At 32.6% G+C, this 15,750-nt stretch overlaps 1 long non-coding RNA gene across 7 annotated transcripts; it reads right to left on the reverse strand.

Annotated features, from left to right (window-relative positions):
* Nucleotides 1-304: 304 nt before the first annotated feature.
* On the reverse strand, nucleotides 305-11,946 carry LOC124889228. Of its 7 annotated transcripts, none has more exons than XR_007048001.1 (12): nucleotides 11,470-11,946; nucleotides 9,694-9,819; nucleotides 9,513-9,606; nucleotides 9,339-9,422; nucleotides 9,115-9,231; nucleotides 8,872-8,985; nucleotides 6,077-8,688; nucleotides 5,171-5,223; nucleotides 4,836-5,025; nucleotides 4,664-4,720; nucleotides 3,842-3,966; nucleotides 305-532 (listed from the first exon to the last, which is right to left on the reverse strand). It is a non-coding gene; the product is annotated as an uncharacterized LOC124889228 (long non-coding RNA). The 7 variants fall into 7 exon arrangements; XR_007047941.1 differs by having other exon boundaries at nucleotides 3,842-4,720; nucleotides 6,077-6,136; nucleotides 8,629-8,688; nucleotides 11,470-11,926; XR_007047951.1 differs by having other exon boundaries at nucleotides 3,842-4,720; nucleotides 6,077-6,136; nucleotides 8,629-8,688; nucleotides 11,435-11,926.
* Nucleotides 11,947-15,750: the final 3,804 nt, after the last annotated feature.

The raw sequence follows: 15,750 nt of genomic DNA on the forward strand, positions 1-15,750 counted from the left end.
CTTTTGAAAATCACATGCTTTTATCACTAATTAATTACAAGTACACCACGTGACAATCATTAATTTTGTTTAGCTTAGCTTCAATGATGTTTCTTCTACCCAATTACTAGATGGTGGACGCCATGCGCGTACGTGCCCAATATTTATTATGCACCAGCTGCTACACATATTCGTGTAGGGATAGTTGTTAAAAATTGTCATTAATATTGATAATGCAATAGTTGCTAAAAGGATGCTAATATGTATACACATTGATAATGCAATAGTTGCTAAAAGGCTGCTAAGATGTATACACACACAGATATTAGCAAAGGTAACAATTAATAAAGAGATGGTAATATATATAAACATGCACATTGTTTGTATGCATGACATTCACGATTTCACTATCGTTATTTATATATTTACATATTTTTATAGAAGTTGGCATCAATAAAAGGACAAACAATAACAGAGTTTGTTATGATGTTTGTGGTAGTCACTTATTCTTTATTACTGCTTCAATTTTGCGATATCGTGATTGACAAAATACCTGTGATTGACACAAAAAATGTTTCAAGTCATGAATGTACAGTGTCATTTTCCATTTTCTTGCGAAGCAGCAGAATTTCATTTTTAAAAACTACTCTTTGTTGCTAGCATATAAAGAGAAAAATATATATCTCTTTTCGTGTTTTACCCTCAACATTAATTAATTACTCCTCAAACTATTTTTTAAGACTTAAAATCATACATCAATTAATATAAAAATTACGGTAAAATATTCATATTAATGGTTGCTTCTTAACACATACCCTTAACATAGGAAAAGATAACAGAGAGAAAATGCTAAAGGATAAGCATAGAGCAAAATCCATCAATTGAATAACTAAGCATAACCAATAAAATTAGCAATAAAGATAGAGCTAATTCAAGATTGAGAACTACAAAAATATGCTGAATATACTTCAAAAAGCTACAAAAATTATTAGCTACTCAAAAATTATAAAAGAACAAACAAAGAAACTAAAATTTAGTAAAAATTAGGCGGGTTGGATTTTGATTCACTTTTACCCCATGTTAGTGCAATTCATTTAACCCAACGCATTTCAATCCAAATAACTTTTGATCCGCCCATCTATCAATTCAATTCATTTTAACCCATCTAAATTCAACCCGATTCGCCTAATTGACACTCCTATTAAACAGTAATAAAATTTAACATAAAAGATTTTATCAAGAAAAACTTTGAAATACTCAAAATATACTCACTTGTACTTCTATATCTTGGAATACATAAACCCTTTATCTTGTCCATTATTAAAGCCGTGACACACATGTAGAGATTGTAAAATGTTTGATGGAGATTAAAAGTTTCTGCCGTAAAATTAAAGGACCAAAATTATCTAGGGGTATATTTGTGGGAATACTTTGAGTCTACCCGTGAACATGAGGGACCATGCTTGTTATTTTCTTTTCGCGTTTCTGTAGCATTTTATTTGTTTCTTTGGATGCAAATCTAATTCTTTTGGTGAGTCATTTGGTATTTAAAATGGAAAAAATACATAAACTAACATATTTAAGTATTAAATTACAAAAAATAGCAATATTTTTATCAAATTACATTTTGTAGCATATGTATTTGTATTTTTGTAGCAACAGTTTGCAAAAATATAAAATACATATATCATAAGGGCAGTAAAAATCATATGTATTTATATTTTTGTAACAACAGTTTGCCAAAATACAAAATACAAGTTGTTATATTATGTAATTATGAAACTGTTGCTATGAAACTCATAATTAAGGGGATAAGTATGTTATTTCTGAATTTTACCCTATATTAAAAGTGTGAAGCCCCTTAGAAAAGTGAACTGAACTTTTTGGCCTTCATTAAAACTGTTCCCTATAGACAAAACTGTCTTTTACCCTTCTCCCTACAATTAAATTCTACAAAATAAATATATTAAAATTTTTCTACAATTAAATTCTTCCCAAATTTAGCTCTTCTTTCAACCAAAAAAAACACGCTCAAAATTTTCCTTCCAAAAAAAAAAAAGGCTCAAAATTTTCTTTGATTTTTACGCTCAAAATTTTCCTTCCAAAGAAACCACACTAAAATTTTTCCATTTTTCCCTACGATTAAAACACCCATTGTTTTTTTAATCCTATTTGATTTCTACTGGGTTTCATGAGCCTTTTTTTCATTATTCATTGTTATAAACACCTGCAATCTTTCATTGTTTTTCGTCTCAGCACAGTTTCAACAAAATTTTATTTTCAGGTTTTTTTAGCGTCATATCATCTGTTCCTTTTTACATGATTACTTTAAACACAATATTACTTGTTATGCCAACTTAAATTGCTTAGTTTAATTTAGCTTAATGTGTCTTGTTAGTTCAATATATTTTATTTTCTACTTCTCGTAACTAACCTTCTTTATCTATCTCATATATTCAGGTATAATTCTTCTTATCTCACAAATCTACCTATATTGTGAATTTCTAGGTTCTTATCGTTCTAGTTATCGTTTTAGTAGAATATATTATAATTTTTGTTGCTCATAACGAACTTCTTTATCTACCCACCTACAACCAAGATTCACATATTCAGGTATAATTTTTCATATCTAAAATTTTACGTCTATTATGAAATTATACGTTCTTATTGTTCTAACTTCTATTTTCTTAAAGATTATTACAATGGATCTTGTCATCGAAGTTGTGGGTATCAGTACTTTGAAGCCAAGGGATTGTATCTAGATGATCAAAGTTTTGGTCATTGGAAGCGGCCCTATGAAGCCGTTTAAGAATGGAGGCGGTTCTCGAAAAATGGTGATATTAGTTGATGAGGTAATATTATTCTTTTATACCTCACAAGTTTAATAATATTCAGCTATTAAATTTTTACCGTTAAATTTTGTGTATTAATCCATGGATTATTCATAATATTCAGCTATTAATCCATGGATAATTGATGATTGATATTCAGCTATCTCATACTAGATATTATTAATCCGTATCATACTATATAATATTCAGCTATTAAATTTTGTGTATTAATCCATGGATAATTGATATATACACATGTTTAGGAACATTCACATATTAAATATTATTACTGTTACGAAATATCACTAAGGAATTCTTCGTGCTCTATTCTTATCTCTATCAGTTCAATATTTTGCTGCCACCATGCTATTTTGCAAAGGCTATAATATTTAGCTAATCCACGGATTATTCATAATATTCAGCTATTAATTCATGAATAATTGATAATTGATATTCAGCTATATCATACTAGATTTTATTAATCCATATCATGCTATTAAATTATGTTTTTTTTTCAGGGTACAAAAATTAATGGTACACTTGTAGAAGAATAGTATTAAAACAACAATTGTTTTTGTTAGCTATAGTGTTAGGATCCTTCCAAAATGCTGACGTGTTGTTTCTAATACTAAACATTATACATCTTTTGACATTGCACAGAAGAATATTTAATCCTAGGCTTTCGTCGTTCACATTACCCTGATAGCAAACCATTTGATTGTCTGTGTGTGAGCTTTGTATCGAAGTAGTGACATAGCTCTACACTTAACACCAGAAAATAATCGAAATGCTCTTAATTCTCACCATCGTAAAAGATGAAAATAGCGGTTGAGTGAGGAGCTTAATAGATATATAGTGCTCCTTCTTGACTATTCTATATCTACATAAGGAACTGAGAATAGAAATTATTTAAATTACTAATACATTCACTATTGAAGGAGCAAAAAATGAAAGAACACGCGTGGAGAATATGGTCAAAATCTCACAAAATAAAGACAAAATTGATACCTACATCTACTAGATAGAAATACCTGTTTTAGCAACCACCAGCTGAAAAAATTAGCAAATCTAGTTGGTCTTGCAATAATACTACCCTTACTGTCCTCGAGGTCCAGGTAACTTTAAGTCTTTCCTTCTGATTCTTGCTAGACCTTAACTGGAGCAAATCAGCAACTCATGTAAGTTCAAAAAACATCTACCACATAATGACCAGCCAATACTAAAGAAATACAATTCTAGGCCGAGACAACACATAATAAGTGAGTTCAGTTACATGAAGAATAAGACAAATAACTGGCTACAACATGTTAGATTACGTAGATAGTATAAACACTTTACCTTGTCAACGTATATACCCTGTATATTATAATATAAATAAGGAGATTAAGGAGGAGATATTTGTTACCAGACAAGACTGGTTGAATGCCATTGAGAATGAGGGTGAAAGCTAAAAATGGACACAAATCCGACACTCATTAGCCACAGCTTCACCCTTGGTGAATGCATAGCTGATAACATTACGCAAACATAACACTATTATAGCTTTCACCACAGCTATCACAAATGAAATTGATGTCACCACAAATACTGAGAATGCTGCTGACTTTGGATGTGCTGCTCCTAGCTCATTGCTCACTCTCACATTGATCAAAACGAGTTTAACTTGTATAAACTAGCAGTATAAAAGTTTCTTATATCATATCAGTTACGAATATAGGTAATATTCTTTAGCAAGTATGGTTTGGTAACTTGCACATAATCACAAGTAATTATTTTGAACTGTCATTATATATAATTTAAATGAAATATTTATACCATGAATGGTTAATAGGTAATCAAGAAAGAAAAATGACCTAGCAGCAGCATTGAACCCCACTGCAGCCATGAACATCAGCTCATTCACTGCCATGCTACAAATATAAAAGGACAAAGATACTCTTTAGTTCATTGGCAAGTCATTTTTAACTTTTCAAGACAACAGAAGTGGATGCAAAATTTAAAGGTCAGTGTATGCGTGTAGAGTACCGTTGCAATCATTTCTCCCTGGCGACAAAGGATCAAACCTCTGTATAAATACACGTATCAAAAAATTGTATAAATGTATGGTTCGAGTAGAAGGCAATGGGTGTAAAATGTTGGCCAAGAATATCTGGTTCACTTGAATGTCTCATTCTCTTTGCATTTCTTGGACATCCCCTGCCCTTCCTTTGTTTTCCTTTGTACAATAACAGACAAAACTCAGGGTACTCTATTGTATTAGAACTTGAAAATAGATTGTCAAGTCTAGCAGAAAAAGCAGTCCAACTGTCTATTTTACTCCTCAAACAATGGTAGTTATACAATAAATATTCACTACTTACAGTCCATTGGCAGATATTCCTCCACCATCCCGACCAAGAGTTTGTTCCTCAGCCTGAAAGTGTGAAAGATGCAGCTTTAAGAATCCAGTAAAACAACGCTAATTTGGTACTACAACAAACCCTATGTATTCCCACAAAGTGGGGTCAATTAGTACTGACTTCAAATATTACTCTTTCACCAAGATGGAATAAGTAACAACCTACAACAAAAGGAACACAGCCAGTCCATACACCAGTAAAGAAGACCAATAACTAAACACAACGAATCTTCCATCTATGGAAGTCTAAAGAACAAACCTTCTTTGTCTTGCTTCAATTACCATTAAGATCAACTCTTCTTTCCATAAAAAAAAGGTTTAAAATTAACTGTCTTAGTAATTCTCTATAAAGTCAATTTCTGTGATCAGATCAATAAGATAAATAGCTATACTATTTCTTCTTTCACACAAATTACCTGATTCTACAAGTTTACGACCATTCACATTCTCCATTGGAATAACCTGATTAGACGAATAAACTGTCACGCCCCAAAATCCCATCGGGCCGGACTGGCACCCGAAGCCGAGAAGGCCCGGGAGAACCCGTTCAAATACCTGTACTTTCACTTACATGTCACCAAAAAAATTGGACAGCACTTCGTTGCATATAGAAAGGTCTAATTACCTGTATCAGCACAACACGCACAAATATATATATATAATACTTGGCCGTCGGGGCCACCACATATACAAATATAACGTTACTATATAAACTTCCATGACTTTACCCTTCCTTATGTCTACAAAGCCTCTAGGATATACATGACATAACTAGGGTCGGGACAAACCCCCGCCCACACGTGACTCATGTACAATAACAAAACATAAGGAACCGACTCGGAAAGCTCCGAAGCAAACTGGAGCTCACCAACAATAGCTGTATGACCTGGCTCCTACTTGTGCGGTGTATGAGTTGAGGTACCTGTGCCTGCAGCATGAAATGCAGGTCCCCCGTGAGGGACGTCAGTACGAAATATGTACTGAGTATGTAAAGCTGTAAATAATCACATATGATATAGGAGCTCAATAGAAATTAGAAACAAGTGAATAAGTCGTAATAGGAGTGGACCATACTTACTAGAACTTGTGACAACGTGTACATTGTATTTATTCAATCACTTTACCTTCGTTCTTATCGTCTTTGTAATCATTACTGTACTGTACTGTGACCATTAGGATGCCTCCAGTACATATCAACTGGGATCGACCCATGCTAGGCTTATGCCCCTGGGATACCACCCATAAACACATGAAATAGGGATCGACCCATGCTAGGCTTATGCCCCTGGGATACCACCCGATAAGAGAGAACTTTCATCACTTAGTTCAATTAATCTTTGAGATTGTTATTTCGGTCGTCACCACATTTTTGATACCTTGAAACAATGATACATCAATAGGAACCAAGTAATAGACCTTCTATACAATAACGATGTAATAAGGACTCATTGGTACATCAACAATATGTTTCAGAATCATCAATATCACAACAATGAAATAAGAGCCTTTTGGTATATCAATGAACATTTTGACACTTTATAGGATGGAAACAACTTCGTTGGTAACGTAGAACAATACATGTTTTTGGACAACCTCGGAATCTTACTTGATGGAACATTGGTGTTTTCATGCCAAAGAACATTGTTAGAGTATGCTTTACATACTTCGTTGTAGATTCAGCTACCAATTCAACACAACTTCCCGCCTTTACAAATCACTTATCTACAATGAAATGTTTGGCATCTAGTATTAGCAACCCAACACCACAATTCTCTTCCATAATTCCATACTACCAATATTTGCAAAACATTCCAAAAACCAACTTGAACAATAGGTTTATGTGTGTATATGTATATAATCATCATCTCAATACCACATCATCAATACCACATCATCACCCCAAATTCCTTCACAATTTAACATAATCCAACCATGCACAAGAATAATCCAACATCATTTCCAATCATCTTTCAACAACAATCAAATAACATACTTCTTATGCTCACATGCATATATATATATATATACATATCCATATAAATAACACCAACATAATTTACATCCTTACCAAAAAAAATGGCCCTTTTGATTTCGAAGTCCTGTTGGCACAAATAAGGGGTGCTTCTCGAAGCCCTTGAGACGGTGAACACAACTACGGAATCAATTTGGATTTTCTACGGTTGAATCACAAGATAATTGGAGTTGAACTTAGGCTAGGGTTTCTTATTCTTCAATGATTTGGATGATAAATGGTGGATATAAGGCTAAGTATATGTATATAATGACCAATTTTCGTCCATGAGGTGATGGAAAATGACCATATTGCCCTTAAAAATTTAAGTAAATCCGAATCTGTCCATGGTGGACTGTTTTGATAGGCTAAAGTAAATCGGCCATAACTCTTTGCTCCGATATCGGATTTGGGTGAAATTGGTATCGTTAGAAAGATAATTCAAAGGTCTTTCATTTAATATAAATTAATCCACCCAGTTCGTCCTGTACAAGTAGTTATGATCGTTTGAAGTTGACCCTAAAAATCTGTTTTGAGAGGCTGAAGTAAAACGAGTATAACTCCTTACTCAGATGTTGGATTTGGATGAAACCAATTTCATTGGAAAGAAGACTCAAAGATCTTTCTTTTGATATATGGTAGCTCAACCAGTTCATTATATTGAGGGAGTTATGATCGTTCAAAGTTGACCCAAAAAACTGGCAGGCCTCAGTAGTTTCCTGCACATTTTACTGTTCACATCCCGGCCACCGTTTTAAAGTTTCGAACGAGCTCGCTTATATCCGAAACTTATCCGTTTTTGGAAATCTTTATATCGTTGGAAAGCTTATTCAATAACCTTCGTATGGAACCATCGACGGGAAAATTCCGATATAAATAAAGTCGATTCCTATACACCTATAATCAAACTATACACTTGAAACCATCTCAAAATAATCAATACTCATACTTAAACTCATATATACCTAACTTAGGATCAATACATATACCCCAACACATATAACAATGACTAATGCACGTAATTAAGTACGGGGTGTTACATAAACACATTCCCATGTAACATTATTTTTCAAGAGAACTTATTATACTCCTCTTTACCCACTTTCTTAGGGCTTTGAAGCTGGAAAAGAAAAGCAGTAACTCAGTATATCAGTAAAAACAAACTTTGGGAGCATAGTAGCAGGAGATAGTAATTCAAAGGCTAATCCATATTGGCTGAGTCTTATTTGTAAGCTCCCAGTCCTAATATTTCTCCACAACTTTTTAGTCTTCTTCTTTTTCTGTTGCAGAGAGTTGAAAATTTCATCAGAAATGGGAAAGATAACAGTAGAATCAACAAAGCAACCTCTTCGCTTTTTCTCAAAAATATCAACAATGTTACCCCCATAATAGATAGTATTAACAGATACCTCAGCTGTCTCATCTTTTCCTTCCTTCTTGGCTTCTGTCGGATCCTCATCAACTTCAACCTGTGAAAAGCCAATACCATGGAACCACAAGGCAGTAAGGACTCATATCCAGCTTGCTCAAGGAAGAAAGCTAAAATTTAGAACCCTAAGATTGATTCATGGCTATATATAAAACAAGTCTAGACTTATTTAGAAAAGTTATGCCTCGTGTGTACACGAAAAGCCACAAGGATATGCACATACCTCTTTTGTATATCCCTTCTCTTGCCATGTGTAACTAGGGAATGAAACAAACTGTGATTAGTTCTTCACAAGCTTTTCTATTCTTTTCGGATGTGCAAATCCTTTGACATCCCTCTGCGCGTTCATCAAACATGGACAAAGAACAGTTAGGTCCTCCTCAAGAACTAAAATAACTAGGATAAGAAGCTTCCATTTGAAACAGATTGATTCACCAATATTATGATATAGAGTGAGACGGGTTACCCTAGGAAGTTTTTTTGCAGGATCAGTCTCCTCTTGGATGGCATAAGTGCTGGAATTGGCCTCTCCAACCCAGACATATTATTTGTCAGACTTTGGGCTTTTTATTGAGACTTCGACCTTTCATTAGAAGATTAAATAAGATAGATACATATGTATCAAGGTAATTTTTGATTGTCAAGAAATTGATAGAAAATTTAAAGTAGGAGCCTAGATACAAAACATACTTGTTCAGAAACAAGGAAAGCTGAGTAGAATCCAACACCAACTTGACCAATTAAATTGTTGTCAACACCAGCATCCTTGCTATCCTTTTATGCGGTAAAAATATGCAACAAGAAACAATATAGTATATATAAAGCAAAATACTAAGAACGGACAATTATATCACAGAAACGTACCTTTAGTGCCTTTAGGGATTTTGCAGTTCCACTTTGTGCAATAGTACCAAGGCAGTCAACAAGTTCTTGGTGAGTCATACCAATTCCTGAGTCCCTGTACAACACCATATTCCATGATAACCTTAACATTCGACAGATATGACGGAAAAAAAAAAGATGGTTAATGGGCTATGAAGCTCACGTTATGGTAATAATGTCATTATCTTTATCGATTTAAATGCGAATATCGAGATCAACTGCATCCTTCAAAAGCTCAGGCTCAGTAACACCAAGAAATCTCAACTTATCCAGGGCATCACTTGCATTACTGCATCATCCAAAAGAACTATGTAAGTAACAAGTATAGATTGTTAAGTAACTTCAGACTAACATGAATAGGATCTCCAAAGTTGAAATAATATCAACTAAAAGACTGTGTTGATAAATTATTAGTAGCGTTTAGATGAAGTGAGCTAGATATAATCCAATGACCAAGTATTACGAGGTAATAAACTAACCTTCTGCAAAACTCACAGAAGTCATCACAATCAAAGGAAGCCCTTAACACAACCTTTTGTTCCTTAGATACTGATACCAAATAGCTGAATCTTAAGTCATCATAGTAAAATCTAATCTTCATATTGTTTTTGGATTCCTCCTTTTATACAGAAATGACTAATTGTGATTAACTATATTGTGATATTTTATACCTCCTTCTTGGCAATCCTTCACATGGATTCTTTACTTTCATTAATTCTATTCTTAGCAAAACTTGCATGTAATCCTGGGCAGAGACAACTTTACTTTCTATAATTTTACGTCTTTTTTATCCCATTTTAGTGCAACAATCATCAAAGTATCACTACTACAAATCTGTCATTTGAAGATCTACTACGACATTCATATAATCCCAAGTGACATTCTTTCATTTTGTTATGCATGTGTACTTGCTCTCCACTAAATGTGATTGTTTTCCAAATCCATTGAAACTATACAATATTACTATATGCACTTCACCTATTATTTCTTAGGGAGGGGAAGGGGATGCAAAAGTCATGTTGGACAAGTAAAATTGGATGGAAGGAGTATAACAGAGGTGAGATCAAGAGGTTGTTTCTAATCTTCAGAAAATACAACTTGTAGGTAATGAGGCAAAAGTCATATGCCTTGTCTACACTGAGGTGCAACCCAAGTGAGGTGAAGCGCTTTCTCTAAGCTTAAAGGCTTAAGTGTAGCTCAAATAAGCCTTTGACACACTGTGTGATAGTAGACATCGAACTCCCTCCGATTAGTTCATGTGGTTACTTCTTTATATGTTTTACACACCTCAATGAAAATTATGGCTCCGCCACTGTATCCTTTTGGAAATGCTATAAAACCCTTAAACCTAACCACCCCAAAAAAGAAAAAAGACAGACAAATCTACAACAACAGGGACTTAAAGCCTTAAAGAAATAAAAATCATATAACAAAATTGCATGCTTAAAAGATTAATACAAGAAAGTCAAAGGTACATAACAAAATTGCAGATTACTTCCAGTACATAGAAATACATTATAAGCTGATTCCCCAGAAAACCCCTGACTTTTTTATCCTAAGATTGATATCAAGAACCATACGTGGTTTCAAACAAATCTGTGTATTTGTTCTTTTTATTAAAACAAATCTCACATCATTTCACAGTTACTGGATCTATAAAAACATACTAAATTCAAAATTCTAAAAGTGCATACAAATATTATCCCAAATTCGAACAAAATAGGAAACATTTCAAAGTTACCTACTTGATTAGAAACAAACACCAAGGGCACTTAAGCTTTAGTAGCTAAAATTTCATATCTACCCACAAATTTGTAGATTTCTAAAAATATACTAAATTTGAAATCGTAAAAATGCATGCAACAAAATCTCACATTCCAGCAAAATAGGGTACATTTCAAAACCTGCCTACTTGATCGAAAACAACAAACTAGGCCACCTGAGCTTCAATTGCATAGCTATGGTGTTAAAGGCCATAAGTATCCTAGAAGTCGACCATGTCCGCAACTCCATTGAACACAATTACAAGTACAGCAGAGAAGATGAAGAATACAATCAGAAAATCAATGGTGAACGCTATAATTTTCCGGCCAACAGTAACTGTAAACATTTTCTCATCAGCAGAATATCATCGTCTTGAACTTTCGAAAGTGTAGTTGTCCTACTTTCCAAAGTGAAGTAGACTTTTACTTTCAGGTATTTTTTTGTTGAGTTTGAGAATGGCCAATCTAATTGGTTTTGAAGTTGAACCCAAAGCTGAAAACAGAATGTCGCTTTCTCGATCATCACTTCTCTCAAAGTTGGTTTATCGAGCTTCAACACCAATTTGGTAGAGGAAGAGGATTGAATTAACACAGAGAAGATTTATTGAGAAAATTAAGAGGGAGTTTTAAATTAAAAATGGTGACAATTTTTATCAGATAAAGTAAAAGTTTTTGTTAAATTGTGATTAAGTTAATTGGGATGTAAAGTTTAATTTTTAAAAGTATTTTAATTTTTTAAAAAGTTCTCCAACTCCAAATTTTAAATTTTAGAGTTTGTTATCTTTTTTTATCTTTTAATCTTTTTCTTCTTTTTTTTTCTTTCTCCCTATCTTCTTTTTCTTATTTTTTTTCTCTCTAGACATTCTTCTTCTTCTATCTTCCCTTCTTCTTATTCTTTTCCTTTTCATTTCATTCTTCCTTTTCTAATTTTCATGGATTATTTTAAAAAAAAATTGAAAAGTTTGAAAAAGATTTTTTTTGATTTCTTTTAAAAATGAATGAAGAAATAATTTAGTAATTATGGTAATTGTTGCAACAACTATTATAAGTTGTTGTGTTACAATAATTATCGAAATTGTTGTAGCAATTATCGAAGTTGCTAAGTTGCTGCAACAACTTCGTTACTTACTTAATTTCTGGAAAAAAATCTGATTGAATGAGCCCTTGAAAAAGTGATATTTATGGTAAAAATAGAGGTGATGGTGATGGTGGTGACGCCGAAGAGGAGGTGGTGGCAGGAGGCGGCAACAAAAAGGGTGTGGAAGAGTAGTGGTGATGGTGTATGGATCTTTGTGTAAATAATAAAACTTGAGGATTTTAAAATTAACGTCATTAACACTAATCTTAAAATTGTCACCTCTACTCAATATTTAAGACTTTGTCACTCATTTTTAGTTTTGAAACTTTTTTGTCACCCTTAATTAATTTGCCCAGATTTCTTCTGGATTCATCTTCACATTTTACTTTCCTTATTTTTTATTTTTGTTCTTATTTTGTCTTTTTTGTTATCTTCTATTTTGATGTTTTTTTAATTCTTAATGGGCTGTGTACTTTTGGCCACCCTACTGTATGTTCATAAGACCTTTTTCCAATTTAGTCCTTTTTCTAATTTTTTTTTCAACAATATAAATGTTACTTTTTTCAATTTTTTCATTTAAACAATACAAATATTTAATTTTTTGTAATTTATATATTTATAATTTATAAATATATATATATATATATATATATATAGTACTTTATATACAATTTAACCTATATTTATTAATCAAATTGAAAAATAAAAAAAATATAAATTATAGTAGTAATTGTTATTTAAAAAATTGAGGAATTAAGTATAATAATAATACTAATTACAAATTAATTTAAGTCACTTAAACTTATAGAAAAAATTAAATAGCATAAATTAAAATGTCTTAAAACTATGGCTCTTTTATATTTAAAAAATAAGTATAATGACTTAATTTATCTTTAATAACTGCACTTTATTATCTTCCAAATTATACATTTATTTTTAAAATTCTTTTTTCTTAATAAAAGAACATACTCATAACAAATATAATTTTTTATATATGTTTATTCTTAATTAACGCTTCATACACATGCAATGCATGTTCTCTTTAATCAACTACACTTTATTATCTTTAAAATTATATATTATTTTTTCAAAAAAAAATTTACAAAGTGATTGCCTCAATATATTCAAAATACTTGAGATGCACCTTCTCATTGAAGAGCAAGTCATTTTTATTTACAAAGTGATTGCCTCAATATATTCAAGTGAGGACTGTAACTAGGTCTCCAAACACCTCAACACTTTACTTATTTTTTTATATATTTCTTTTCAATTTAACTTCTTGGCTCAATGTTTCAGGATTATATTAGGCTTAAAGATCAGCCTGTGAATTCAATGTGCATATCATATCACTAGAGCCAACATAAAATATAATGTGTAAAGAAAATAAATAAATAATATATATATATTAAAAATAAAAGATAAAAAGGGACGCTACATTTTGTTGAAAGAAAAGATGACAGAGTTTGAACATAAATAACAAAGAAACAAGAAAGAAAAACAAAATAAACTACCTCAAATCCTTTTTAGTAAAGGGAGGAGTGACTTTTCAATTGTTGAGCTTGACATCTAAGTCAGTTTATACATCAGCATGACTAAAACTTTCACCACTGTCAATATCCTGCACCATAATCAATTTATCTTGAATTATCCTTTTATTTTCTCTTTTTAAAGCACGACAATCTTCAGAACTATAACCCTGAACATCAGAATGATACACACATCGTACATTAGGATCAAAATTTCTTGAATATGAATCAGGGGTGTACCCAAAAAGAGGAGTCATCGTGTCTTTTTGTCTCAATTTCGGGAATAAGCTAGTATATGATTCTTCAATTGGTGTGAAACTATCTCTTGGCTTCTGCCTCTTTTCATTGTTTGGCTTGGATCGAAATCGACTCTAGAGGGGCTTGGGTATGTTTGTAGAATTGAAGGATGATTATGAGGGGTTGGTACATGTCATACGGGTAAGAAGGGGCTCGAGCATATAGTTGTACAATTTAAATAGGATACTGAGATGATAGAATGAAATATAATGAATTATAGGGAGAAACATAGTATTGTGGATAGTTATATGGGTTTTGAATATAGATTTGGGATTGAGATTGCGCGTATGGGTAATGCGGAACTCTCGAACTTTGTCACGATTCTGACACAATATTAACCACATCCTCCTTTCTTTTTTTTCCTTCAAAACTTTTTGAACCATTTTGAATTGCATACGCAGTTGTTTTCAAAGCAGCCTGTCTTATAATTTTACTAGACTTCATTCCATTTTATACCATTTCGCCAATTTTAACGACCTCGACAAACGTAGTTCCAATAGTGGAAAGCAAATGATGGAAGTAATCAGGTTCCTATATCTGGAGAAAAATATCAATCATCTCAGATGGCTTAACTCTAGCAGCTTGCCCCCTCCATCTAACAACATATTCTCAAAAAAAATTTATGATCTTTTTACTCATGTTGGCAAGTGTAGTATGATCCGACACTATATCAATATTGTATTTAAACTGCTTGACAAAATCTCGAGCCATGTCATCCCAAACATGCCAATGAGAGATATCTTGATCAATGAATCATTCAAAATCTATCCCTGCCATACTCTCTCCGAAATAAGCCATCAATAATTCTTCTTTTCCCCCCTTCTCCTCTTAGTTGATTACAAAACTTTTTCAAATGAGTCAAAGGATCACCATGCCCCCCGTACTTGTCAAACTTAGGCATTTTGAACCCTAAAGGCAAATGGACATCGGGAAATATACATAAATATTTGTGTAAAATACTCTTTTGCCCTCCTAGTGCTTGCATATTTCTCATATTTTGCTCTAGGCTTCTCACTTTCCTAGCCATATCTTCTTGTTCCTTATTTTTAATCGTCTTTTCAATCACGATAAGGGAGTCATGATGATCAGCGGTATAATATGAATTTGGTGGTTTGAAAGTCAATTCAGAGTGATAAAATTGATCGTAATTTGGCCCACGATAGGCTTCTGTATTGTTAATTGAGGGCCTGCATTAGTTGACACTACAGGAATGAAAAACGGGTTTTTTTTTTTTTTATAACCTCGTCTTATTATTGACTAAATGATTGGGTAATGATTCAGTTTAGATGGTTCTCCCACAGAAAAACTAGTGTGGGTGCCACTTATGGCTATGTGGGTCATGACACGGGTTTAGTAATATCTGTATTTTACAACAATAACTTCAAACACATGTTCAAACTAAAGTATGAAAAATCAAATAAATTTGTAACTCTGTATTCACAACTTTGAACTTTTAACAATAACTTTAACCCAACTAATAAACAACAAACAATGAAGTTCAAACTATTTTCTTTTTCTTTTTGGCCAAGAACCAACAAATTATTATTAAACCCCAC

Source organism: Capsicum annuum, chromosome 1 (genome assembly GCF_002878395.1).
Source record: "Capsicum annuum cultivar UCD-10X-F1 chromosome 1, UCD10Xv1.1, whole genome shotgun sequence".
NCBI lineage: Eukaryota > Viridiplantae > Streptophyta > Magnoliopsida > Solanales > Solanaceae > Capsicum > Capsicum annuum.